The following is a 26,883-nucleotide window of genomic DNA, read 5'->3' on the forward strand; positions in this document are numbered from 1 at the left end:
GAGTAGGGAGATGGCAACCGGGAGCTGGAGCCCTGCACTCTGGGGATGGAGCTGCCCAGCTGAAGCTTCCTTCCCACCCAGTGGCACAGCAGAAGCAGGAAGAGGAGCTGCCACTGTAGGCAAGGGGAGCTGAGCAGCACCTGAATAACTGCAGCTGCTCTGGAAGCAATCCTGCTGGTTGGGACTGGGGCCAGCAGGTGCAAATAGGAGTACAGCACTGGCTACCTCAAGTGGAGCGCCATAGGGGCAGCCAAGGGCCTGGTCCAATCAATTGGTGGGTGCCCCCTGCAGGCTGGATCCAGTCATTTGGTGGGCTGGATTTAGCTGGTGGGCCGTATTTTGCCTTCCCCCACAACCTTAGCCTCTGGTCCCAATCATAGGCCAGTTAAAATCTTTGGGATCCCTTGGCCTGCTGACACTTGCCCCTCTTCCTGCTCCAAACCTCTGGACTCTCTGGCACTGCTGAAGCTCACCCACAGGGCCACCTCCTGGGCTACCAACCCCAACTCAGCCTCTGACTCCTCTCTGGGCCCTGCTGACATCCTGCCTCCTCTCTAGGCCCTCCAGCCCCAGGCTCTGCCCCTCTATGGGCTACAGGCTCACCTATATTCCCAGGCCTGCCTCTAGGCTACAGGCTCACCTGACCCTATTCTCAGGCCTGTCCTGCTCCCAAGCACTAAGTTGCTTGCCCCAGTTCTGCTGTTCTGCTAGGAGCCAGGCGGCCAGGATCTCCTTTCTCTCTGGCTCCCAGGGTTAGACTGCCTGACCAGCTGAGCCGCAGGGCTTCCTCATGCCTCACTGTGGCGGTGCTTCGCCGCCCCCCCCAACCACCAGGCCCCGACACTGCCCAGAACAGCTGGCAGGGAGGGGGAGCCGGCAGGGAGGGGGAGCCAGCAGGCAGGGAGGGAGGGGAGGCAGCGGGGTGGAGGTGGTAGAGCAGGGGCCAGATGCTCCACCCACCCAGCGGGCAGGGAGCGGAGCTGCACACAGAGCGACAGGAGGAAGGGACGTGGCCGGATGCGGGGCTCCATCCCTGCCCGCCCCTCCTCTCTCTGTCATTCTTGACAGGCAATTTACTAGTTGTATATAATATTAAGGGAGGATGACGTCCTAGGATTTACTTGAGCAGCATCTGTGGATGCAAGCATTTTGCTTGCTTTACTAGTCACAGTATCACATTCCAGGCTCATGTTCATCTTGTGGTCAATCATGACCCCCAAGTCCCTTTTGTCCATAGTGCTAGCCAGTGTAGCACTGCTGAGCCTGTAAGGATGCTGCAGGTTTTTCTTCCCAGGGTCTTATTGTCATACAAGAGGATACACAACTAATTTTTCCTGCCACCTTCCTTATGTACTTCCCAGTCTTTAATGTAAGCTCTTTGGGGAAGGACTGTGCCCCCCATTCTGCCTGTAAAAGGTTCAACATAAACTATGAAGACAATAACTCAATATTGATAAATAAATCAATCAATAACTATAGCTACATCACTGGCTAGTCTGCCTCTTCCTAAAGGAACATCCAGCACTCCATCCATAGACCACTGGCAATTTGGGAATGGATTTTCTATTAGAACAATTCTCACTGCATAACTCCACCTGCATTTTGTTTTTGCATTTATTATTTAGAAGATCAGTGTGAAGGCTGGTACATCATTCTCTGAAAGGCTGCAAAAGAAATCAGATCAAAGCTAAAACCTGCTCTGGTTACGCTGACATTTCTATCCCCCTCCTCTCTACTCCTATTAATCTAGTGCAGGGGTATCAAAGATCATAGAATCATTGAAGTCAGGGCAGAAAGGACCTCAGGAGATCATCTCCAGCTAGATTATCCAACCCCCTGCTCAAAGCAGGACCATCTTCAGCTAGATTATCCCAGCCAAAGCTTTGTCTAGCTAGGCCGACCTGTGGAGCCTACAGTGATACGGCCTGCAGTGTTGCCTGTGGGTCTCAGGTCAGCCATGAATGCCACATGCAGCACGTTCCAGGCCTGACACCATGTGGAGCTGGGTCTATTGGTCTGATCCAACCTATGGACTGGCCCTACGTTTTTCATCTGGCCCTGCGGGCGAAATGAATTTGGGGCATACACTAGGTCAGAAGTATCAATGCTCTACTTCTGTTTCCTTCCTCCTCCTTCAAACATATGGGGGGCCTTAAAAAATGGTTTTCCTTCAGAAACAGTAGTGGAAACAATAAAGAAGATCCTACATGCTATGCTGCTCCTCAGCCCAGCGCAAGGAGTTATAACAGTTACATATCTGGTAATACAAAGTTATTTCCAAACCCAAATACACAGTCTTGTGAGGGCCAGACATGCACCTTAAGCATGCTATGACCCCTGGAAACAGCTCAGACAGTTTCAGTCCCAAAGCTCCTAGGGGCTGCAGATCTAATACCAACAGCCTGCTTATCCTGCAGCTACCCACGAAGGGGCAACCAAGGACATACTGAAAACAGTAACTCCGGCTCCCATGCCTCAGAGCATTATCCACTTAGAGAACAGAGTGCCATTCAAGGGAGATTTCCATTTCCTTTAACAAAAGAGTAAGCCCACACCATGTATTAAACTTCAAGATATTAAACAACTAGCACGTCTAGTAAATAAACATCCCATCTCTTTACTAAGTTCCTACTTTAATAACAGATGGAGAATCCCAAAGGCCCCGAACATGTACAACACAGGAATTAAACACTCAAATGCTGCCACAGGCCTGAAAGTAGATGGCACCAACAATATAATTAATGGCAACACCACCCTTTTTGGAACCCGTTACATTTTCAATTCATGGTGCACATGTGACAGACTAAAGAGGATGGAACAGGAGGGAACTGGAACGACATTCCAGCACTTAAACACTAGAGCTTGGGACCCTCAGTAGTGCAGGGCCAGCCTGAGGGTTAGATCAGGCCTTGGGGCCTGATACTAGCTCACTCCCCCCATCCCTCAGTGTGTTAGAATTGCGTCCTGGTGGCCTGACACTACCCTCCAAGTGCTGGGATTGGGTCTTGTGAATCCACACACCACCCCTGCCACCTCCCACATGCCCTGGGGCCTGGTACCATTCCTTCCCACCCCCCACATGCAAGGATTGGGCCCCAAGGGCCCAGCACTGCCCCCTCCCAGCTCCCAACACCAGGATTGGGCTCTGGGACCTGGTGGTTTACCTGCCTGGCCCTGCACACTGAGGTAAGGCGTTCAGGGCCCAGGGTTCCTCATGCGTCTGGAGATTTGGCAGCAAGAGAGCAGTGTTCCTCTGCCATCAAGTTTCTGGACCCACGGGGGGCGGTGCATCAGGCCAGACAACAAGAGCACCTCTAACATAGGTTGCAAATGGCAGCATGGAGGACTAACCAGCAAGAATTTCCTATAACCCTCTAAGAAAGTCAGCCAGGCATAAGCAGCTCCCCTCGAACATACTAACTCTACTAATTTAACCCTTCTCACAACTCCCACTAGATAAAACAAGTTAGGTTTCCTCCAAGGCATTCTGCTCAACTCATAAGGTCCCAAAGTTGAGCCAAATCAGTACTAGAATAGAATAGGAGAACTTCATGAAAACCCCAGGGTCATGCAGGAAGCAGTGCTGCAAACTCCCCCAGCACCATACTCTGCTTCAGGATTGTACTGGGAAGTACCATGCTGTTAGAGCATATGCTGTTATTTTGCAATTGCTAGACAGGGCTTTTTGGGGTAGACAAAGAAGAGAGTAAAAGTATCCCTCGTACTCTTCCAGACTAAAAAATAAAAAAAAGATTAAATTTTCAAATATTACCTTTTGCCTGTCACCTTTTCTTTCCCTTCTCATCTCCTGTTAAAACTTCATCACCTCTACTTTAATATAAACAGTTTTTCAACCTTGCAAAACAAATCTTTTCCTGGCAAGGTCTGTTCTCTGTATCTTCCTGCTCGTCTATGACTACCAGACAGTGCTCTTCCCTATAGCCCTGACGCCGTATGAAGAACAGACAGCAGAGAAAAGCAGTAACTTTCAGTGGCATTAAATGAAGCAGGGATATAGAATGCAGAGAAGAGTCTGAAGGGAAGTTTTTTCCAAAAGAAAGGCACAGGAACTGCTATCAAAGAAAGAATATTGGTCAGAGATGCAACCCTTGATGAGTTGAAGTAGAGCTAAATACCCAAGGCACACAATCTGGATCAAAAGCCTAGGATAACTTTACCATAGAAATATACCCACATTCTAGCATATAGAACCTGCTGCTAAAGTATAAGGAGGTGAGGCCTTTTAACTGTCCCTATCTGTAACCCCCCAATCTCCAGAGAGCTAATTATCCAAGCAACTGAGTGGGAACTTTGGGGGGGGGGGGGGGGACCTCCACTAGTCCCAACTGGTATGGAGGACACCTGAAAAACTGCAGGATCTCTACAATTATGTACTACATTTCCACCACTGAAAGATCCCCTAGTACATTCATACAAGAACAGTGGAATATTTCAGCCAAAATTTCGTAACTTTATGAAACAAAATTTCAGCCATAATTAGATTTGCAGAGAGCAAATCAGGAAAGCCAAGGCTGCGATGAAACTCCAGCTAGCTACAAATATCAAGAAAAATAAAAAGTCCTTTTTAAAATATGTGAGGAGCCAGAGGAAAAGCAAGGGCAACATTGGATCCTGCTAAACCAGATGGGGCAACTGACAACTGATGCCCAGGAAAAAGCGAACTTGGAAAATGACGCAAAGTACCCATTTAGCATCAGCCCCATGGGACGGCCCTGCCCACTATAGATCAGGGAGGCCCAGGTGAGGGAGATTCCTTGCCCTCCATCAAAACTGACCTCGTGAAGGAACACCTCAACAGGCTGGATACCTTCAAGTCATCCAGCCCTGATGGGTTACACCCAAGGGTGCTCAGGGAGCTGGCGAGCATCATAGCTCAGCCCCTGGCATGGATCTTTAAGAGTTCTTGGCGCTCTGGTGAAGTGCCTGATGATTGGAAAAGAGACAATGTTGTACCCGTCTTCAAAAAAGGGAGGAAAGTAGATTCGGCAAACTACAGGCCCATCAGCCTGACCTCCATCCTGGGGAAGGTCTTGGAAAAGATTATCAAAGAGGCCATCCTTAACAGGCTAGCTGAAGGCAATATCCTGAGGGATACCCAGCATGGGTTTGTTGCGGGTAGGTCTTGCTTGACCAATCACATTTCCTTTTATGACCAGGTGACTTATAACCTGGACAAGGGGGAAGAGATCTATGTCATATACCTTGACTTTAAAAAAGCTTTCGATTTGGTATCCCACAGTCACCTCTTAGTTAAACTGGCTAACTGTGGCCTTGACGTCACCACGATCCGCTGGCTGGGGAACTGGCTCCGCGGTAGGACCCAGAGGGTGGCGGTCAATGGGAGCCAATCGTCTTGCTGTGCCGTGACCAGTGGGGTCCCACAAGGATCTGTCCTAGGGCCTATACTGTTTAACATCTACATCAATGATGTGGACATTGGTGTCAGAAGTGGACTGGCCAAGTTCGCTGATGACACCAAACTCTGCGATAAAGTATCCACACCTGAGGACAGGAGGGTGATCCAGACAGATCTGGACAGACTCACGAACCTGGGCGGACAAGAACCTGATGGTGTTCAGCACCAAAAAATGCAAGGTTCTCCACCTTGGGAGGAAAAAACCTGCACCATGCTTATAGGCTTGGTAGTGCTACATTGGTTAGCACTACAGATGAAAGGGACTTGGGGGTCATGTTTGACCACAAGATGAACATGAGCCTTAAGTGTGATGTTGCGGCTACTAAAGTGAAATCTATGAAACTACAGTTTCACTGAGTACTATGCTCTTTAAACCAATGGTTCTTAACTTTTTCCACCCCCCATGGGCCAGATGAACAGTACCTGGTCCAACCACAGGCTGGATGGTGGAGCCAATCCAGAGCTGGGGGCTAACAGGCAGCCACCATCTGGCCAAGCAATGGGGCAGCCTGGCCTGAACACAGCCCAGGAGAGGGCTGAAGGGGGTTTCACCTCACCCCACAGATGGGAGCAGGGAAGGACATGACCTTGCCTCACAGGGGTGGGGCTGTGGGGGGGGGGAGGGGAAGGGATCTTAACCCAACCCCATGGGGACTGGGGGAGGGGAGGGGAGGAGAGGAGAAAGGGGCATTACTTCATCCCAACCCAGGCCTGTGGTAGGGGTGGGGAAAGGGGAGCATGGCCTGGCCCTGAAAGAGGAAGGCCGCATAGCCTGGCCCCAGCCAGGTCCTCCAGGGGAAAAGGGGGCACGGTCTGGCCCCATGGGGAGAAGAGAGTGTGGCCAAACCCTAACCTAGTCCTCAGGGGAAAGGGGGAGTGGCCTGGGCCCATGGGATGGAAGAAGGCATGGCCTAGCTTTGGGGAAGGGGAAAAGGTGAGGGGGAGGAAGATGTGCAGCCTGGCTCTGACAGAGTGCATGGGACTTGGGTTTGGGAATTTGGCAGAAGGGAGTGTGGCCATATTAATGGCCACCACTCCTCAGCTGACAAATTTCCTGACTTGTGGAGTGCCCTATGGGCCACATTTGGTCTGCAGGCCATAAGTTGAGCACCCCTGCTTTGAACTGTTGCACATCATTTAACAGCTAGGGAGAAAACTGGTTTTTAGTAGCAAGAAGCATTTTTTAAAATTTGATGTACACACACACATATATATATGTGCACACACATGTGTGCGCGCATGTATATTCAAATGTAATAAAGAGCTTAGTCTGTCTGTAATGCTTTTGGCAAGGGGGGAGGGAAGCTGCACAGGCCCAGGTGAGCATGGGGGTCATGGTGGCGGCTATTGTCAGGGCTGGGCAGCAGGAAGGAATTAAGGGAGGGAAGCAGGGGGGTGTGTGTGTGGGGGGGTGGTAATGGTGGCAGCGCTCCCCCACCAACAGCTGGCATGAAAGGGGAGGCAGCAGGGAGAGGAGGCGGGTGGGGGGAGGGAGCCCTGCGCTGGAGGAGGGAGTCTTTATATGGCTGGCCCTGAAGGGTGAGTGGGAGGCAACCATGTAAACACTTCCTGAAATCCATCATTCTTGGCGGGCAATTAGCTAGTTCAACCTTAAGCACCACCAGCAAATTTTTGTCCTATAAAGTAATTATAAACCTGTTGACACGTACCATTGACAGACTGTCTGCATACTACTGGTGGTACCCACACCACATATTGGGAACCCCTGGGCTAGAGCATAAGGCAAAGACAGTAGCAATATGCTATCTTACTGCTTTTGACAACACAGCTAGGCCACAAGTAACCTTGCTTCTAAATCTTAGCCACCAATTTGTGGTGACTGATCAACCCAGGAAGAGGCAGCTTCAGTGAATGACTAAGAACTCCACTATTGCATTTAGAAGTAGTTTCTATACATCTTTGCACTTACTTTTGCAAAAAAACACTCAGACAGAGCATGAGCTTTGAAGTCTCCAAAAAACAGATCAACATTTCCTAAAACTCAGGAAGGCTAATTGAAAGAGCCTCCTTTTTCCTACCAGAAAGACAAGATCCAAAAGGAAGGGCTATGTATGTTAAGTTCTTCTTTTGAAATGTTTTTAGTTATTAGAAGATTCTTGAAAATAGGCTGGCAGGCACTGTCAAACCCAAATAAGGGTAACTTTCTTACAGGGATGACAGAGTCTGTATCACAGGCCAGATACCAGAAAAGAAATGCAAGAGTGCGTACATGGGTTACAGGTTTTTGTTTGTTTTTTTTTAAATACAAGAAACCGGTAGAAAGCAGTGACAGAAACATCTGTGGTTCTTTCACAGATCTTTTCACAAACTATTAGCAAAGGTCTGAGATGCAAGATGACATTGCAGCCAGCAGATCACTGTATCAGGGAAACCAAGCTGTGAAAAAAACCCCTCACTTCAACGGGACAAGTTATCTGGACATGGGTCTTGAAGGCAACTACTCCACAATCCAACAGACGGAAGCACAGATTCAACCTGGTGCTAGTGAGTTAATGCACACAGTGCCCACAGTTTTTGGCATGGCAGAAGGTGCGATTGTGTGGATCATACATTAGATCCCATTGTGCTTTTACCTCAGGAGTGGGCAATTATTTTGGCTGGAGGGCCATTTAGTGAGTTTTGGTGAGCTGTTGAGGGCCACACACGTAAAATTTTTCAGAAGATATATAATAATAACAAATTATAGATAAAAACAAATCATATACAAAAAAGAGTCAAACATCTACTATAACATATTTTAATTTTATTTCAAAGAATAATTTTTTAACTGATTTTTTTTGAGTAGTGGAGGCATCTGTCGCCTGGGGTAGCTCTTCCTGCTGACAGCTCTGGCTGGCATGCACAACTTCCTGGCAGGGCTGCTGCTACAGCCACCCAAGTACTGCTTGGCTCCCCCCTGCCTCCAGCAGCTCCTCCTCCTCTTCCTGCTGCACCACTCCAGGGAGCAGGTAACATGGGAAAGCTGTGGGGACATGTGCTGGGCAGCAGATGCCCAGCCAAGAAGCTACAGCCAGGAGCCTCCTACCACAGCGCACAGGGCTCAAGCTCCAGGCCACCTTCTATCCCCTCAGCTGCATGGCACAATAAGCAGCCAGCTGAGGGTGGCTGACAGAGTTGAAGACAGTCAGGAGCTGAAGCCCTGCACACTGAGGCAGGAGCTGCCTGGCTGCAGGTTTCCCCCCCCCACACACACACACACACCTGGCTGGGCATCCCCATGACCACTATCATATCTCTATGCTACCTAATGCCTGGACTGGTGCAGCAGGAAGAGGAGGAGGAACTGCTGGAGCCAGGGGGAGCCAAACAGTACCTGTGTGGCAGTAGTAACAGACCTGCTGAGAAGCTGTGCATGCTGGCCAGAGCAGGAGGAGCAGCCACTGGCAGGGTGGGTGGGGAGGGGATGAACACTGCAGTACCCTGGTGGCTGCAGCCATACCAGGAGCGGCCCCACAGGGAAGCTGTGCATGTTGGCCGGGGCTGTTGGTGGGAGCGGGCAGCAGTGTGGTGCAGACTGCCCCAGGCAGCAGCAGAAGGGCCTATACCCCATGCAAAGCACTGTGGGGGCAGCCACAGGCCAGATACAATCAACCGATGGGGTCTCAACAGATAATTCTGTCCAAAAGATTCTGATATGAGGGCATGGGTTTCACACTTACTGAGAGTATAATATGGCCAAGCACACAAAGAAGGATTAGATCCCCTTTTCCAAAAAAGGCACAAGGACATCAGAAATGTATGTAATTCCTAGATTATTTTCATTGTGGTAGTACCATGATGCCAATGTCAGATTTCACAGTGACAATTATAGTTTTTAGTAAGTGGCAAGATGCACATGGATTTTGAACAAACAAAAGTCTAAGCCAATACATACCTAAATGTTTGCAAATTCCAGACACTGGGGTAAACTTCTCAATTTTAGTTGGAGTGAGGAAGGCCATGCCTCGCTCTAACTGCTTAAGAGGCTATTGTAAGTCCTCTTACCCTCCCCCCAAAGAGGTCTCATGGGTGTTGGTCAGGTCACACACACACACTAACTTACTTTATCCCAGTAACTAAGGAATGCTGTTTACAGTTTGCCACGGTAACTAAGGAATGCTGTTTATTGGAATCTATAGCAACATGAGACTATGAGCAACCTGGTACTCCCCTTCTTGCCAAATAGCACATGTGAGTGGTGACACACCCTGGACCTGTAACAGGAAACTCTTGCAACTGTTGGCTTGTCAATGTTTCTGCATGCAACATCAAACCCAAGGCAGGAAGGAAACGCACACAGCTCCCCCAACTACCCTAGCAGCAAGCAAGCAAGAAAAAAAAATACCTTCAGTGAACAACAATCAACACAAAACTTGTTGTGGATAGGAACTCCCTGAAATTTCCAAGCTCTTCCAATAAGCCTCCAACCTTATTCTTTCAAGTTCCATCCCCAATAAGCTAGAGTCAACTAAATGATTACTGACATTTTCAGTAGACCTGGATGAAGACTTTGCTTTCCACAATCTTGGCTAGTTAAAAAAAACAAAACAAAAAACAACAGTGTTGTTTTGGTTTATGAGCTGAACTTAGGCTGCTGATAAATTAACCATGTCTAAAAAAAAGCTGCAAAGCAGCTTTACTTGAGAAGCTTTTTTCAGAGATAATTTACAACTGAGATTCTCCCTTACTCCTCTCTTTTCCCTTACATGATAAGTAGTGTCTGGCCCCATGATTTCTCATGCTTTACCCTAGCCCTATTTGTACTTTGCCATTGATCTAGGCTGTGGAATCAGAAGGCCAAGGACTGGTCTGCAGGCTACATCCCACCAGGGATCAAGTGCCTGGGGTTCATTCTGTGGGCCTCATCCCACACTGGCCCAATCCTACACTGGCCTGATCTGGCTATGTGCCGCTCCGATCCCATATTGACCTAATCCAGCCACACACTGCCCTAATCCTGCGTGTCTGGATCTGGCCACATGATGCTGCAATCTGGTTTGCTGGGCCACATTATCCAGCCTGCAAGGCTCCCCATGATTCTGAAAATCTAGCAGCAGGGGAACGGCAATTATTGCTGCCACCGGCCCCCTGGATGCCAAATTTCCAGATCCTTAGGGAGCCCCATAGACTGGATGACATGGCTTTTCAGGTCAAATCTGGCCCACAGGGTAGAACAGGGGTGGGCAAAATATGGCCAGTGGGCTGCATCCAGCCCGCAGGACCCCTAAAACAATTCTGCATATTAAAATTTCTCTCTCCTTAGTTCCTGTCAAAAATGACAGGAGCCAGGGGCAGTAGGACCCAAGGGAATCCTCAGCAGGCTCCTGAAACAGCAGGACCTGCTCCCCAGCCAGGAGGGGCTTCTGGCCCAAGACCACATGGCTGCCCCACGCTGGAACCTAAGGTAAGAGGGTGGGGAGAAGGGCAGGGAAGGAGCCAATGCAAAGCGCGGGGAAAAGCAGCCCCTCCCCCACCCCATGGCCAGCACTCCCTGCTGCAGCTGCTTGCATGGGCATCAGGCACGGGGTGGTGCTTGCACGGGCATCAGGCACGGGGTGGGCAAAGGGCGGCTGTTCCCCCGGACTCAGCACCAGCTTGTAACCTGCCCACACTGCCAGCCTGGGCTTGCCTGTCAGGGCTGCACCGTGGCAGCAGCAGCTGTGGCCTCCCCACTTGCCATGCTGGGCAATGGTTGCTGCTGCTGCCCACCTGGAGCACCGCAGTAGGTTGCAGCGAGGCTGCTGCTGTCGCCTCTGGGCTGCCCAGCACACAAGTTCCAGGCGGGCAGCAGCAGCAAATACTGCCCAGTGTGACAAGTGGGGGGGAGGGGGAGGGCTACAGCTGCTGCTGCCGCAGGCAGCCCTGATGAGCAAGCCCAGAGCTGGCATGGGGCCCAGGCTGTCAATGGGTTAACAAGCTGGTGCTGAGTGCATTGCGGGGGGGGGGGGAAGCAGCCCCTTGCCTGCCCAGAGGCTGACACCCTGCACTGCAGCCACTCACAACTCACGTGGGGCTGCCTGTGCCTGCTCAGGACAGCCCTGCAGGCTGCGAATAGCTGCAGCAGGGAGCGCCAGCCACTGGGCGAATGAGGGGCTGCTTTTCCCAGTGCTCCACAGCAGCTTGTTCCCTGCCAGCGAGCAGTGGGGCTGGGGGCAGTACACAGCCCCGGCTGTACCGCAGGGCTGGGGGGTACTGGGAGTGAGTGGGTGCAGGAGCACAGGGTCCCAGAGCCAGTGTCAGCAGGGCCCAGAGCAGGGTGGCAGGGGTACAGGGTCCCAGCTGGCAGGGGCTCTATGGAGCCAAGCTAGCACCCCCCTCTCCCTACTGGTGCAGACCAGCCCAGCTCCACAGACCCCTGCCAGCCTGCGCCCTGCTCTGGGCCCCACCAGTGCTGGCCCCGAGACATTGGTCCCAAGATGGTGACCAGGGGGTGGGGCACCTGTCAAGAGGCGGGGCTACTCATGCGGCCCTGGACAGCTTGCCAGAACTGTGTAAACGGCAGTTGGCTCAAAATAATTGCCTGCCCCTGGGGTAGAGGTTGAACATCCCTATCCAAAACAATTGATCACAACAGAATTTAAGCTTTTTTAAATTCTTTCGTGAAGAGAGCTTCTGAAGTTAAGTGAACACAGGCTACAATGTCTCCCTGAGCCCTAAGAGAGACAACTGCAAAGTCTCCAAGGATTTTCAGCACTTGCACTATCCTGAAATTAACAAGACACTTGTCCACTTAAGGAATATGATGTAAAACCCCATGGGCAGTTTTAAGTCTGTCAGGATTCTTCTCAATGTCATGCTTCTGGTACAATTACGAGCAGTAAACTTCCTGGTGTGGTCAAGCCTAGTCCACTGCAGCTGGAATGGGGATGGGGGACAGGAGGGATAGAGGGTGGGATGCTACTGGGTTTTTCAGCTGGATACCAACCCTACCTCAACAGCAGTTCCACCCTTCTGTCCCCCATCACCCTAAACGCTTGTCTTTTTTTTTTTTAATCTGATACATTTTTTAGAGCCTGGCACTACTTATACTAAGAAAGACACTGCCTAGGAGGAGCGACACAGCTGCTGCTTACTCTGATATTGCATATCTGACTAAAACAGGCACTCCAACACTTTGTGGTTTCAACTACAGGAAACAAATGTAACTCACAGATCTAGAACTAACTGAACAAACTGCAGCAGCACAGTAAGTTTCTAACAAAAGCCAAACACCAATATCTACCTCATGAAACTCATCAAGTGGAAAGCAGCAGTTTCTGTAACACTAGTGGGGTCTGAATGGAACAGCAACTTTACAGCGTGACTGCAGCCCACTCATAGGTCAGCAGTTAGTACACTGATCTAAGCTATTAAGATCCTGAAATAATTTCAAGCAGGGTGCAAAACATCCCACCTCTAGCTTCAAATCCAAAAGGACAGTGGTGATCAAAAGTTCAGGCATTTTCTAACATGCATTCTGGGTCCTGTATGAAATGGACTGTTTCAATCCCACTCCCAGCAGAATTATCCATAGATATTTATAGCACAATACTGCCACCAAGGCTGATGCTAACTGACCGTCAGCTATATATCTTTTCTGTTGAAAGCTACCGGACTGATGAGCTCATGCAGATTTCCCACCAACACCTGCCTCCTCACATTCACTCACACGTGCAATCCATTACTTAAGGCACAATGGCAAGACAAAGCGATGAAGTTTACATCATCAGCACTTCTGCTGTGGATAAATATGGAACCTTTATAACAGAACCTTGTCATATAGATCAACAGTGGTCTACCATGTTCCTAGGCTCAAGAGACCAATTTCAGTATTCACAGGACTTCTAGATGGGCAGCGACTTCCATCAACAAAATTCCTAATAGTTGTCCTCAGAGGAATGTTTGCAAAATTCTAGCTAATTTAGGGACAGAAACCACAGGCTTTATTACTGACTTGAAAGCCATCCCATCACAAAAACACAAAGCCAGCAATGTGGAGCAGGAGATCCAATTGCAAACATAATGGATTAAAGAGAAAGAAGATTTCAGAACGAGACAAACTTTCTAGAAGTGAAGATGCTGCTGAATTAGATGGAAGAGATGACCAGAAATGTGTAGGAGTGAATGAAGGATGTTGCATACAAGTAGAGGACAAAATTATTATTCTTATGCCAATGTCACTGCTACTTCATTTTAACTCTTGCGCAAGCTTTAAGTGCCCATCCCCCTAAGTACATTGTGTAGCACGAAGTGTTACAGTCAAAAGGAGTTTTATGCAGCACAGACATTAAGGTACAGGCAACCCCTGCTTAACACTGTTTCACTTGGCGCAGTTTTATTATAGCGCTAATTTAAAATACCTACCTGGTTTCACTTAGCACTGAGCGTGTTTTGTTATAGCGCTCAGCATGGAGGTGGGGAGAAGCAGCCTATCAGTATCAGCATCGAGGGAACTGGTGAGCAGCAGTCAGCAGGGGCCCAGAGAGTGGTGGCAGGTGCCTGGAGTCCACTCCAGCACATGGTGCTGGAGCGGGTGGGGAGGAGCAGTAGCAGTGAGAAGGGGCAGGTGGTGGGGCTGGGCAGCGTGCGAGCTTGGAGTTCAGGCAAGCGGGGCCCAGGGCAAAGTGGCAGGAGCGCAGAGTCTGCTCTGGCACCTGGTGCCAGAGCAGCTAGCAGGTGGGGAGGATCAGCGGCGGCAGCAAGAAGGGCGGCAGGAGCATGGGCCGGCAGGAATGCAGGGCCCAAAGCCAGGGCTGGCAGGAGTGCAGGGCCTGGGATCGTGCAAGCCAAGCCCACAGAGCTCCCCCGCCCCCGCCCCCTGCAGCAATCTGTGCTGGGTGCCTTGGAAGGAGTTCCCGCTGGGCAAAGCAAGTCATGGGTGGGTGGGTGACTCCACTGCTTACCCCACACCAGAGTCCCGATGCCTTCTCACCATAAATCCCTGGGCAGGTGCACCTCCCAGAGCCAGCAGGAGCACAGGGCACCTCGATACTGATCAGCTCCCCACCCCCACCGGTATCCAGAGGCTCCTCCTCCTCCAGCCCCTGCTGCGCTGCTCCAGGCAGCAGGTAGCGGAGGGGAGCAGTGTTTAGGGATGCACGGATAAAAAATTTTTAGACCAATACCGATAGCCAATTATTAACCAGCCATATCAACCAATACTGATCTAATAACGGATATGCAGCCCAGCATCTTGCAGAGGAGCATTCAGCCTGTAAGTCTATGGGGGAGGGAAGGAGTGGGAAGGGGTGTGTGGGGGAGAGGGGAGAATGATCGAGGCCCCCTATGGTGAGGCAGGAAGTGGGATGCAGGGTAGAGCCATAAGCAGCAAATCTAGGGGCCACAGGAACCAGCGGACACATGTGCCCCCCAGATTCGAGTGCAGGGCAAGGGAGGGCCTCCTGCTGCAGGCTGGGGACGGGCTGTGCTGGCCTCTTCCCAGTGCGGAGCTGGGCCAGGGCTGCACATTGGGCAGGTGGGGGGGCTGCAGCAATCCCAAAATTCACCATCGCTTCCCCTCCAAGCACTGCTGCCACCCACCCCTACCTGTCCCAAGTACAGCCCACTGGAAAGAGGCCAGTGCAGCCACTGGCCCCAGCCTGCAGCAGGAGGCCCACCCTCGCCCTGCAGACAAATCTGGGGGCATATGTGCCACCATGCCCCCCTGGGAATGGACACAGAAACAGAAGCTCCACCCCCAACCTCAACCAAGCCACTCCGTGTCCCATCCTGGCTGGGCAGCACCTACCCTTGGCTACACACTTGCATGCGGCATTTATCGGTGATGTTATTGGCCACATAGGCCAAAACCAGCCAATTGCCGATAATGTTAATTTTCCTTTTATCAGTGGCAATATAATATAGAACAATATATTGGTGTACGTCTAGCAGCAACGACCATGGGGACCACATGCCTAGTGAGGTGGGGGGAGGCTTCAGCCAAGCGGCTCCTGTCCCAGAAGGTGGGGCTCCTACTCCAGCTCCTGGATTCCTTCCATCCGCTCTGCCCGCCCTGCGTGATGAACAGCCACCTGCAGGCAACCAAGTGAGTGGAAGGCAGCCCCACCAGGAAGCTGTGCATGCTGGTTGGGGCCACAGTAGTGCATGTCAGTGTGCCTGGGGCGATGCTGGAGGTAGCACGGCTCTATGCAGACTGCCACAGGGCAGCCACAAGATAGATACAATCAATGGACAGGCTGGCTCCAGTACATTAGCGATATTTTGCCCACCTCTGAAGCTGAGATCATATCATTCAAGTCCTGGTATCATCTACTGGGAACTGCCCCTCGGAAAGTCAAAAGAAGAGAAACACCACATTTTGAGGAAGCAGTCTGCTATCCCGTCCCTGCAGTCTCAAAGACTGACATGGTTATCATTACTTTGAAGAAGAACAACTGCAAAACAGACTCATTTCCCTCCACTGTCTCCAGCTCAAATGCCAGCAGCTTCCTTAGGTATAAACACAATTGTATAATAAAGTCCTTGTTTAAAGTCTATGGTGAAATGGATTTAAATACTTGTGGCAAGATCAGACTTTGGTGCACGAGAACTGAAATTCCCAAATGATTTCTTTTGAAGTCAGAATTTGAGGCTTTAACTTCAATTATGAAAATAAGCAACATGCAAACAGTTCAATACATTAGTTTCAAAATACATGCTTGATTACATTTATTGTATGCTGTCCCCAAACTTTCAGGTCGCAATGCTCTGTAGATACTTACAATGGCAATGAATAACTGCATTAAAAAGGCATCAGGTTTAGATAGATTTGGGTTTCTGTCACTTAATGGAGTGTGGAAGGGAGATTGGCATTATGGGACAATCTCATTAGCTGTATGCTTCTCTTAAAATGGCTAGATGTTTCTCAACAATGAGGACTAGAGGCTTTTTTTCTTGTTTTTTTGGTGGGGGAGGCTGAAGCTAAGAAAGCTTCTGTACCACCTCAGAAGTTTTTTTTATGCATTTAATATACACGTTTGGAAAGCTCCTTAGTATTTTTTACAGTGACATTAGCTGGCCTTGATAAAGTCTGTTTAGCTAAAATACAGATTAGCTTGATCTAACTAACATCTTCATCTTAACAACAGTTAAGAGATATAGTGTAATAAAAGTATAACTGCTACACTGGACCAGTTAGAACAAAGCTTAAGGTATAACTCAACCAGATATCATCAAGTGTTTACTTATGTCCACCCCAGTACTAAATGCAGTTTTCAATGGAGTTAAAATACCTTGATTATGCTAGCTCAATCTTTTTTTAAGTACCCAAGACAAAGCTTACAGTTTTAGGAAGCAAGACAAGTAATTTAATATTACACACCTTTAAATTCTTCTCTAGACAAGGCCTAAGCTAAAGGTGTATTTAAACAAATTATGTTAAAAACTTTTAACAGACATTGTAAAATGGTAGGGAGACAGAGCAAGTTATACTTCAAACACAGGTGAGTTTGGCAAAATGTACTCTAGTTCCTCCTGGGTTTTACTTTACCCAGTGAATTTGTACCTGGGACCACGTGAAGAATTCAGGAGTTACAGAAATACCTGTATTTAGGGGCCCATATTTTTCACAATAATACAGGCAAAGAACTGGCCACAAAAAACTGTCTGCTTGTTATAAAAATTTGCCCTACCAGAAAGAACTAAACTTTTCAATAAAATAACTTCCAAGTCCTTATAGTTGCATAGAAAATCTTCTTACATTAAATGGCATACACAGAGCTGTGCTATGAAGTCTCGACCTGGCTTTAAATATTGATAATAGCTATGACCTGTGATTTGCCCCATTCATCATTTGTTTGTAAAATAATCTCTCTAAGCATGGTACCAGTATAGATAGTTAGTGTTGGCATAACAGCTCTGACGGTGCAAATAACTTGTCCATGACTTCCCCCACAGTGCAGCCACTGAATAAGTACATTTTCTGCTTCACATTCTCTACTTTATAGGTCTGTTTCAAGCTGCAGTACCGCTATGAATGAAGCATTGGCACTTCACTTGCCAGCCCTCCTTGTGTCCATACACAACACAGCCCTTCCTCCAGTTGTTATGCTAATTGTAAAGCGTCCATTCTTTGGATGTACTCATATTACAATATACAGCACAGTTCCCTGATTAACAGTTATTCAGAAGCTGCAGATCAAGGATGGAAAGGTCCTGCACCAATTTAAAATATTTAAAATACACACTCCTATATGCAGTGGTCGCAGCACTACCTTTTGTTATCCAGCTTCCTTAATCCAATCCAGTTTTCAGTTGCTTATAACTTGAACTGTTTGGGATGAAATTCTCCATGCCAGCTGTCTCCATGGAGTAAATTCTTTGGAAAATTTCAACCAAAAGCAGTTAAGCCATTTCCATGAACAGTGCTAGAACAAAACAAGCAGTTTTCATGTAAATATCCAGGCTATTATTTTAAGAAGTTTTAACTTTCTGGCTCCTTGAGTTGAGAGGAAAAGGCCATGGCTGAAACAGAACCAGAAAGTGACGAACAAGAATGACATAAGAATGGAGCTGGGTAAGGGGAAGAAACAGATAGCAGAGAGCAAGGAGGTGGGAATTGGGACTGACTGGACAAGGATAATTGGATAGGAGCAAACAGTCAGGAAAGGGAAAAGAGGATTGGGCTAAATACAGTCTGAAAAAGCAGCAGTAGCAGCAAAGGTTAATAGTGGGGAAATGGATAAAAAAAGTTTACGTCCACTTCCTTCATGACTAGAAAGGAACAACTAAGACCAACAGCCTCATGCTTCAGCAGGGTAAATTTAAATCGGAGATTAGGAGGAACTTTCTGATTACGTGGATAGTCAAGCATTGATTTCAAGGCTACCTAGAGAAATTGTACAATCTCTATCCTTACAAGTTTTCAAGAGCAGTTGAGATAGAAATTTCGTTGGGATGGCTTACTCATGGAAGATCCTACTTTGAGGAGGGGACTGGACTAGACAACCTAGTGACGTCTGTCACGGGCACACTCGGATGAATGGCCAGGCTGCATTATAAGTCGGCAGTGTGCTAGGCCTCAACGCAAAGGTCTCTGGACGAGTGGCGTCTGCTACCCTCACGTAGCAGAAGATCACCTGCCTTGAAACTGCCTGACAAACAAAAGCAAGGTAATAATAGCTGGTGTGAGTCGAAATAAAATGCTGCAGCCCAAAGTTTTGATATGGCGCACAATTGGTCACCAGGAACAAATTGCTGAGGGAAAAGATGACTGATTGGTCGCTGGAAATAAAATGCTACAGCCTAACAGTACAAAAGCAGTTGCGGGAAAAGCCCTGATGGGGGAAATTTGGAACGAAACTTCAAGCGTCAAAGGGCCCGCGGACTGATCACCCGCCAGAGCTACCCCTCCCCGAGCGCCATCTTGGGTCAGTTTTTGAGGCCTCCGTGAAGTGACTAGCGTTCTCCAGCCATGAAGCTGCTCCTGTTTGCCTTTGTGGTAAGCATGCAAGCCTAACTGTTAAATAGCCTCTTGAAATCAATGAGCCGCTGACCAGGTCTGGGACTAGAACTAACTCAGCCTCCCCAAGACTACTCACAGGGTAGTTTTGAATGCAAGAGAGTTTAGTTTGAACCTCGTGACCCAGTGGACTGACCATAAGAAATCTATGAGCTGTTGACCAGGTCCGAGACTAGGGCCCTGGCCAGCTGCACCAAGACCACACACGGTTTTGGACGCAAGGGGCCTTGGCCTGAACCTCATGACCCAATGGACACAATTCCCCGTTGTTAACTGTTTGTAATTGTTTAATTGTTTATATATGTGAGTCGTTGAGATTAGCGTGGGAAGTAGTAGTAGCAAAGTATTTTGTGCATTTTGCTAAGTAGAAATAAAAAGTTTGGTATAACTCAAGCCACGTCCTTGTCGGTGCCTACCCCACCGGCCCAGCCACGCCTGGGCATCTCCAACCTAGTGCAACAACGTCCCTTCCAGTTCTACCTTAATTACATTTTGCTTTTATTTAGCTAGCAGGTGAAGAGAAAATAATTGTCTTCATTTGGAGTAGTTCATTGAAAACTGAGAAACCAAATGGGAGGAAAAAAGCAGAACTTTTTGCCAGAGTGGATAAAAATTGATGATTAAAAAATATTTTGTAATGGATTTTTATTTAAAATCGGATTTTTTAATTTATAAGTAAGTTTCCCTTTCTAAAAATAAACCATCTTAACATGAAATTTGAATTTAATACAGCATAGGCTAAGGTATAAATTTCATATAATCTATTACAGTAATTTAAATTAAATAATATGTTGACTCAATGAACCTCTACTAAAAAACCTCTGGAATTAAAGTCTGATTTTATTCTATGTAAGAATGAGGAGGAAATATCTAACTGCTGAGGTCAAGCTTTATTTGTTTATTTATAAATACACAATATTTCATGTATTAGCACAGTTGTTTTCAATCTATGATCTGCAGACCCCTGGGAGTCCACAGACTATGTCTAAGGGGCCCACAAAACATGACTATGATCAATCAAAAGTATATGAATACCAACACTTAAAATTCAAAGGGGTCTGGGAACCTCCATTTGAGATGTCCAAAGCAGTCCGTATCTGCATTTAAATTTTTTTAGGGACCCGCAGATGAAAAAAGGTTGTAAATCACTGTATTAAGGGCTTGACCCTGCAAGGGATGCAGCATCTATACTACTGGAAGCAAAGGATCAACAATCCCTTCTGACCCTATCAACTATGAAACAATGTCATCACAGGTGTTGGAACTTGGCCTCTCATTCCAGAAGACACCATCATGGGTACTCTTTGATCAGGATTATCCACTAAAAAACCAGCAATTCCCAACCTTTTTTTTTTTTTTTTTTTTTTTTTTTTTAACTGCAGCCTGGAAGGAGCAAGACAGAGTGTGCAAAGCCAGCTGCCTCCCTCCCAGGGCTCCCTCCCCGCTGCCCAACTTTAACCCCAGAAGCTCAGCTGTGACCCCAGAAGCCACTCACCTGGGCAAACAGTTGGGGATCCAAGTGGGGGGCTCATGCCACAACCCGGCAGCCAACCTGCTGTGGCCCATTACCAGGCCATGGCCTGGTGGTTGGGAACCTCTGTACTAAGCCTACTGGATGATATCAAACTCCCATTTTATTCTCTCTGCCTGAGCTCTCATCATCTCATCTCTCAAATGGTAAATGGTATGGTGCAGTACATCACAGGGTAAAGGAGACTTGAGGGAGAAGGAACAGAGTCAGGAGAAGTGTGCACAACAGAATACACCAACAAAAAATACATACAATGGGCAAGATGATAAGTATCAATGATTTAAAATTGGGCTTTTGGATTATTGCTTTAATCCATGTGATTTAAATCAATCCAACCTGGTTTTTTTGTATCATGAGTGTCTGTACACAAGCACAGAGGCTGTTCTGATGCGCTGTAATTACAGTGACCTAAAACGCATTGAACGAGCTTTAGATAAAGCATCCCATCCTCCATTTTGAAGCACAGGGATGCCAATACATGAGACACTGTGGCACTTTAATTAGAGCAGCTTTCAGAGCTGCTCTAATTAAAGCAGCATCCCTCCACCCCCGGATCACGTGTACATGTAAAAGTGCCCCGTGGTTCAGTGGCTATTTTCTTCAGTGAGAATTAATAAAAAAGTATAAACACAAAACAAGATTAATGTCTAGTCCACAGTTCCTGCTTGCTGATTTAATTCTATATGTATGTGGTTACTCAAGAAATAAAGCATAACAGAAAGATAAAGGGTGAAACAAGGCCCTATGATACACCAACTGAGAAGATGGGCGGTGACAGGAACCAATAAGGCAGTTGCTCAACCTCATTAGATTCAAGGCACCCCCGCCTTCCTTGTTTGACCAATTCTTTGCTTTTGCTCAGTTTGACTAGGGAAAAGAGAGTAACTCTTCTGCTGTAAAGAACTCAGAAAGATTACAAGAGGTCAACATGTATTGACACTATGGATTCCTGTTTGAGATCTTTGGGTTTATCTTGTGAATTATGTGTAGGTGTTTGCATACCTAACAGTGCTAATATTACACAGCACCTTGACACACGCTTAAAAAGATCTCAAGGCACTCCAAGGTGCCACAACACCCTAGCTGAGAATCACTATAATAAGGTGATGCTGAATTTTGCATCTGAAAGCAAGTCAGCTCAAAGGTAATATCATTAATCATTTTACTGCTAATCACTGTAAGCAGTAACATTCAGATAATGTGCTAAATCAATGTTATTTTCAGTAAGAGCTGTTTCAAATGAATGCAGAACCTGGATGCTGTTATGGACATAGAGGAGCAACAAAGCAGAAAGTTCAAATACTCTAGAGAAACATTAAGCTACCACTGCCAGGAAGGGATGAAGTGCTATTATAGCCCTGATGGTCTAGAAAATATGCAGAAAGCTATGTTTTTGGTCATATCTTTACTTGGACCAACTATATAGTTGAGAGAGAGGTTACACAAGCATTAGGGCACAAAGTGTCCTCTCTCAGGTGTGGGAAAGAACTATCTGAAGATGGGCAGTTTTTAATTGAAAGCTCGTCTAATTTTTCTTCCAACTATATAGTTGGTCCAATAAAAGATATCAGTGGAAACAAGCTTAATTCTCAAAAAAGGAAGGAAAAGATGAGGTGCTTCCCCAATAAGTGTAAAAAATTTTAAGTCACCTTCAAAGAACCAAAAGCAAATGCCCCCCCACTTCTCCTTTGGGGCATCAAGAGTCCTAAATTGCCCTAAACTCCAGCTCTTTTCCCTGACAGCCTTATTAATGCCATTAAACACTGTCAGTACGAAATTTTGCAGCTCATTTAATTTGGAAGCAGCATTAAATTCAAACATTGCTCCAAGATTTCTAATGAATATACTATCAAAACAAACAACAGAAGGAACACTGTAACAGCTGTTATATTCTTTTTCATATGAAGAGTCAATAAAACCTCACTGTATTTACTCAAACACAAGATGAGGGTGTGTGTATGTTCAGAGCAAACTCTGACACTCATCCCTGGTTCCAATTATTTTTTATTTGGGTGGGGAGGGAAGAGGAGGGACAGTATCCTTTGTACAAACCCCAGGCCCAGGAGCCTTGGAGTTCAGATGCCCCCAGATTTTTCTTGCTCCTACCAAAAAGGCTGAGAAGCAGCTAGGGGAGAAGCACAAGAGCCCCCGTTGCAACAATATTGATGGGATTTGATTTTTTTTTTTTTTAAATGAAAATTTTTTGTGTTCCAAGCCAAATCAATCCAAATCCATGAGTCAGTCAAGAACCATAAGTGGCCCTACTACCAGCAAACATCCTCCACCCCAACTGGGGTTTCAGATATTTCCAAATCCTTTGGAAGCCATCCTACATGCAGGACCAAGCCCAGAAGCTTGGGGTTCAGATGCCCGGAGTTTCGCTTGCCCTCAGCTGTAAGGCACCAGAGGCAAGCTAGGGAGGAGTCTCCCATTTCCATAAAGTGGGCATAAAGCTTGAACAGCAAGTAGGACGTTTACTATACATTACCTCCACGCATACTACCCCATGCCAAAAAAGCAATCATCCCCAGGGGCAACTATGAAAGCCGTCTCAGTGGTCACGGTATTTCCTCTGCCAACTAATTGATGGGAACCTAAAATAGGTTAGTGTATCCCATTTGAATTAAGACATAATTAATGGGACCCCTGGCACGGCTTTACGAGCACTTGTGGTGCTCTAGTGTGGTGCCAGAGGACTGGAAGAAGGCCAACGTGGTTCCCATCTTCAAAAAAGGGAGGAAGGAGGACCCAGGAAACTACAGACCAGTTAATCTTACCTCTATCCTGGGTAAGCTTTTTGAGACAATTATCCTGGCACATGTTCACGAGGGGCCAGCAGGAGAGGTTATGCTTAGGGGCAACCAACACAGGTTCATTAGAGGCAGGTCCTGTCAGACCAACCTGGTGGCCTTCTATGACCAGGTCATAAAATCCTTACATGCAGCGGCAGCAGTGGACGTAGTCTTTCTGGACTTTAGGAAGGTCTTTGACACTTTCTCTCACCACATTCTCATTAAAAAACTGGGGCACTGTGGTGTTGACACCTACACAGTCCAATGGGTCACTAACTGACTGGAGGGCCGCACCCAGAGAGTGGTGGTGGATGGGTCACTTTCGACTTTGAGGGATGTGGACAGTGGGGTTCTGCACGGCTCAGTCCTTGGGCCCGCACTGTTCAACATCTTCATCAGTCACTTGGACGAGGACGTAAAAAGCACCCTGTTCAAATTTGCTGATGACACTAAGATGTGGGGGGATGTGGGCACGCTAGATGGGAAGAATAGGCTGCAATCAGACCTAGACAGGTTACAGGGGTGGGCGGATGAGAACAGGATGGGTTTCAACACTGACAAGTGCAAGGTGATGCACCTGGGGAGGAAGAACCAGCACCCCCAGCCTGTAGGTATGAACTCCCTTCTCATCAGTGCAGAGGCAGAAAAGGATCTTGGAGTCATCATTGATGCCAAGATGAACATGGGCCGGCAGTGTGGGGATGCAGTCAGGAAGGCCAACCATACTTTGTCATGCATCCACAGATGCATCTCGAGCAGGTCCAAGGAGCTGATACTCCCCCTCTATGCGACACTGGTCAGGCCACAGCTGGAGTACTGCATCCAGTTCTGGGTGCCACACTTCAGGAGGGATGTGGACAACATGGAGAGGGTCCAGAGGAGGGCCACTCGCATGATCAGGGGCAGCAGGGCAGGCCCTACAAAGAGAGGCTAAGGGACCTGAACCTGTTCAGCCTCCACAAGAGAAGGCTGAGGGGGGATCTAGTGGCCTGTTACAAACTAGTCAGAGGGGACCAGCAGGCATTGGGGGAGTCCCTGTTTCCCCAAGAGCTACCAGGAGTGACTAGAAATAATGGTCACAAGCTGGCAGAGGGTAGATTCAGACTAGACATCAGGAGGCGCTACTTCACCGTCAGGGTGGCTAGGATCTAGAACCAAATTCTAAGTGAAGCGGTCCTGGCTCCTACCCAGGAGGTCTTTAAGACAAGGCTAGATGAATGCCTTGCTGGGGTCATTTGACCCCAGTACCTTTTCCTGCCATGGCAGGGGGGTCAGACTTGATGATCTTTTTTTTTTTTTTTTTTTTTTTTTTAGCACCGGTCCTGGAAGCACTGCAATACCAGGTCAATGTATGGAGTGGATGGAGCACGCTCCGATTCCACCACCCAATACCAAAAAGAATCTGCTCAATATAGACCTCCTATGGAGGACATATCAGAGACAATTACCCTGAGGAGCTTGCCTACGTGGTCCTGCCAGGTAAGTACTTGATGATCTGCTCAGGTCCCTTCCGACCCTACAAACTATGAAACTATAAGTCAGCGCACATTAAATGCAACCCCCCTCAATGCCGATTCTTTTTCAAGTCATGGTGAGCCAATACACTGAATACATTTCAACTTCCTCTTCATTCCATCATATATGATTAGGGGTCTACTGAACTTGAGGAGGCAGCCAGCTGATTTTGCAGGCAGATCCTGGGACCAGCTGCCATTTTTGCAGGCTGAGCATGGCAGGCCCCTACCATGCTTCTGGTTGGCCAAAGGGTCCAGGCAGTCCCACCCCTCCCTGGAGATTGCCAGATGGCCCCAAGCCATGGCTTAAATTGCTTAACAATATTTCCCTCAATGGCTTCCGCAGGCTTAATCAGGGGATTACGCTCACAGAAGCCATTAACTGATGTGTTATTAAGCAATCCAAGCACTTAAACTCTAAAATGAAATATCTAATTAAAATAAAGATATACACAACAGGAATTGTAACTAATGTCCACTATACACTTTATTAACTAATGCCAACTATATACACTTTCTGAAAGGACATTATAAAAAGCAGTTGAAACTGAAATGCTAACCTTGAGACAGGCAATTCATGCCATTAAATGTGAACATGCCGCATCCAGCCACAGTTGCTGCAGACACTCTCCATCTTTGTGGGGTGAATATATTTGTTCATATACTGAGATGGCACGCTCAGCATCCATTGAGTTCGTTAGGATGGTGAGGCAGCATCTCGCCAGGGCATACAGATGTGGAAACCAGTAACATACAGAGTCCCTGAACACAGGTATAGGCATCCCTTTGACAGAGTTCATGTTGCACGTTCGTTCTAGTGCTCTTTCTGCTGTCCCGGGATTGCTTTCAGTAGCTGAGGGTCACAACTCAGAACAGATACCTGATTGGGGTCCAAAATGCAAACAGCACTAAGGTAGGAGGCAGCCAGTTGTTAGAACCATGGTGAGAGTAATGCATCGTACCTATAGTACTGGTTCAGCTTCACAGCTGTTTCCTGGAACAGGTTCTTTCTCCACTGGTTTTCATGAGGACAGCTTGACAATTCTTCCAATGCCTGGTCTTTGACCCAGCTTTTCAAATCCAGCAGCTTGTTGTGCGAGTGGTGAATGACAGCTTGCTCACCTTCGAACCGTATTAGAAACTCCATGAACTTGATGGCATAGTCAGCCACAAATGCCACTTGTTGCTTTACTTTAAGTGATCATAAAGCTTAAGCATGCAGTGCTGGGTGCAATTTCCAATTTCTCACTCACAAACTGCTGGTAGTACTGCATATACTTGGCGTGGTAACAGATCGCGTTGAACCAGGAATTCCATCTTGTGAGCACAGGCTCTGGTAACAGTGACAGAGTGACATGCAAGTCCCCACTCTGACTGGTAACAGACTTCCTGTACCAGACCTTACAGCCTGGACAGCGCTTGAAGGCTGACACCACGCTATTCACACTGAGGAACTACGTGAACCAAATGTCACTTACTAAATACAGAATGTGCACATTGCAGGTGACACGAACTGCAATGGGCAACATTTGTTGGAGCACATCAGAGAAAGCCTTGCACATATACATGGCCCTGTCCGACAGAAATGCTGAGATCTTGTTAAATTCTATATCTCATAACTGACAGTTACCTTCACAATGGCTTGAGACACAGTAGAAAAATTGACAGATATGAGGTAGACCAGCTCTGTCAGAAACACAGGCAGGTCCTGGTCTGTCCAGCTCCCTGCACAAAGAAAATGTGCAGCACGTAGTTATATCAAGGGTCACGAGCTTCATTAGCCAGAATGGAGGAGTCATACTCTACCAGCACAGCCTTTGTGGACTCTACATGTGAAGCAATCACTGCAGAGGGATAGTCTTGGTGAAACTTGTTGGCACATGGAAAACTGCCAGCATCTGGCACGTTTTGGTTCAAGTAGTCTTTTAACATTGGGTGATCAAGTTTCTCCAGTAGGATGTTCACCTTGACAGCCTCCATGAAGGAAAATGCCACCTCTTATCTCGCTGAGCTGCTTTCTATGGTCCTTTTAAAGAGCGAGGACATATTTGCTTGTTTCTTGCTCTGCCCTTCAGCCTCTGCAACAGCCTTTCATTTTACGTGTGCCTCAGACTCTAAGAGTCAATCTATACTGTTTTTTCCTCAAAATATCCAGAGTTGCACTGCAGGCA

At 47.6% G+C, this 26,883-nt stretch overlaps 1 protein-coding gene and 1 pseudogene across 1 annotated transcript in view; both read right to left on the reverse strand.

Moving 5' to 3' along the window:
- Positions 1-26,883, reverse strand: part of DIAPH1 (diaphanous related formin 1) — a 138,485-nt gene that overhangs the window by 103,942 nt on the left and 7,660 nt on the right. The window lies entirely within an intron of this gene.
- On the reverse strand, positions 24,505-24,725 carry LOC149856476 (U2 spliceosomal RNA; annotated as a pseudogene).

The sequence above is a fragment of the Crocodylus siamensis genome, chromosome 10 (assembly GCF_052110815.1).
Source record: "Crocodylus siamensis isolate JL-2025a chromosome 10, ASM5211081v1, whole genome shotgun sequence".
Classification (NCBI taxonomy): domain Eukaryota; kingdom Metazoa; phylum Chordata; order Crocodylia; family Crocodylidae; genus Crocodylus; species Crocodylus siamensis.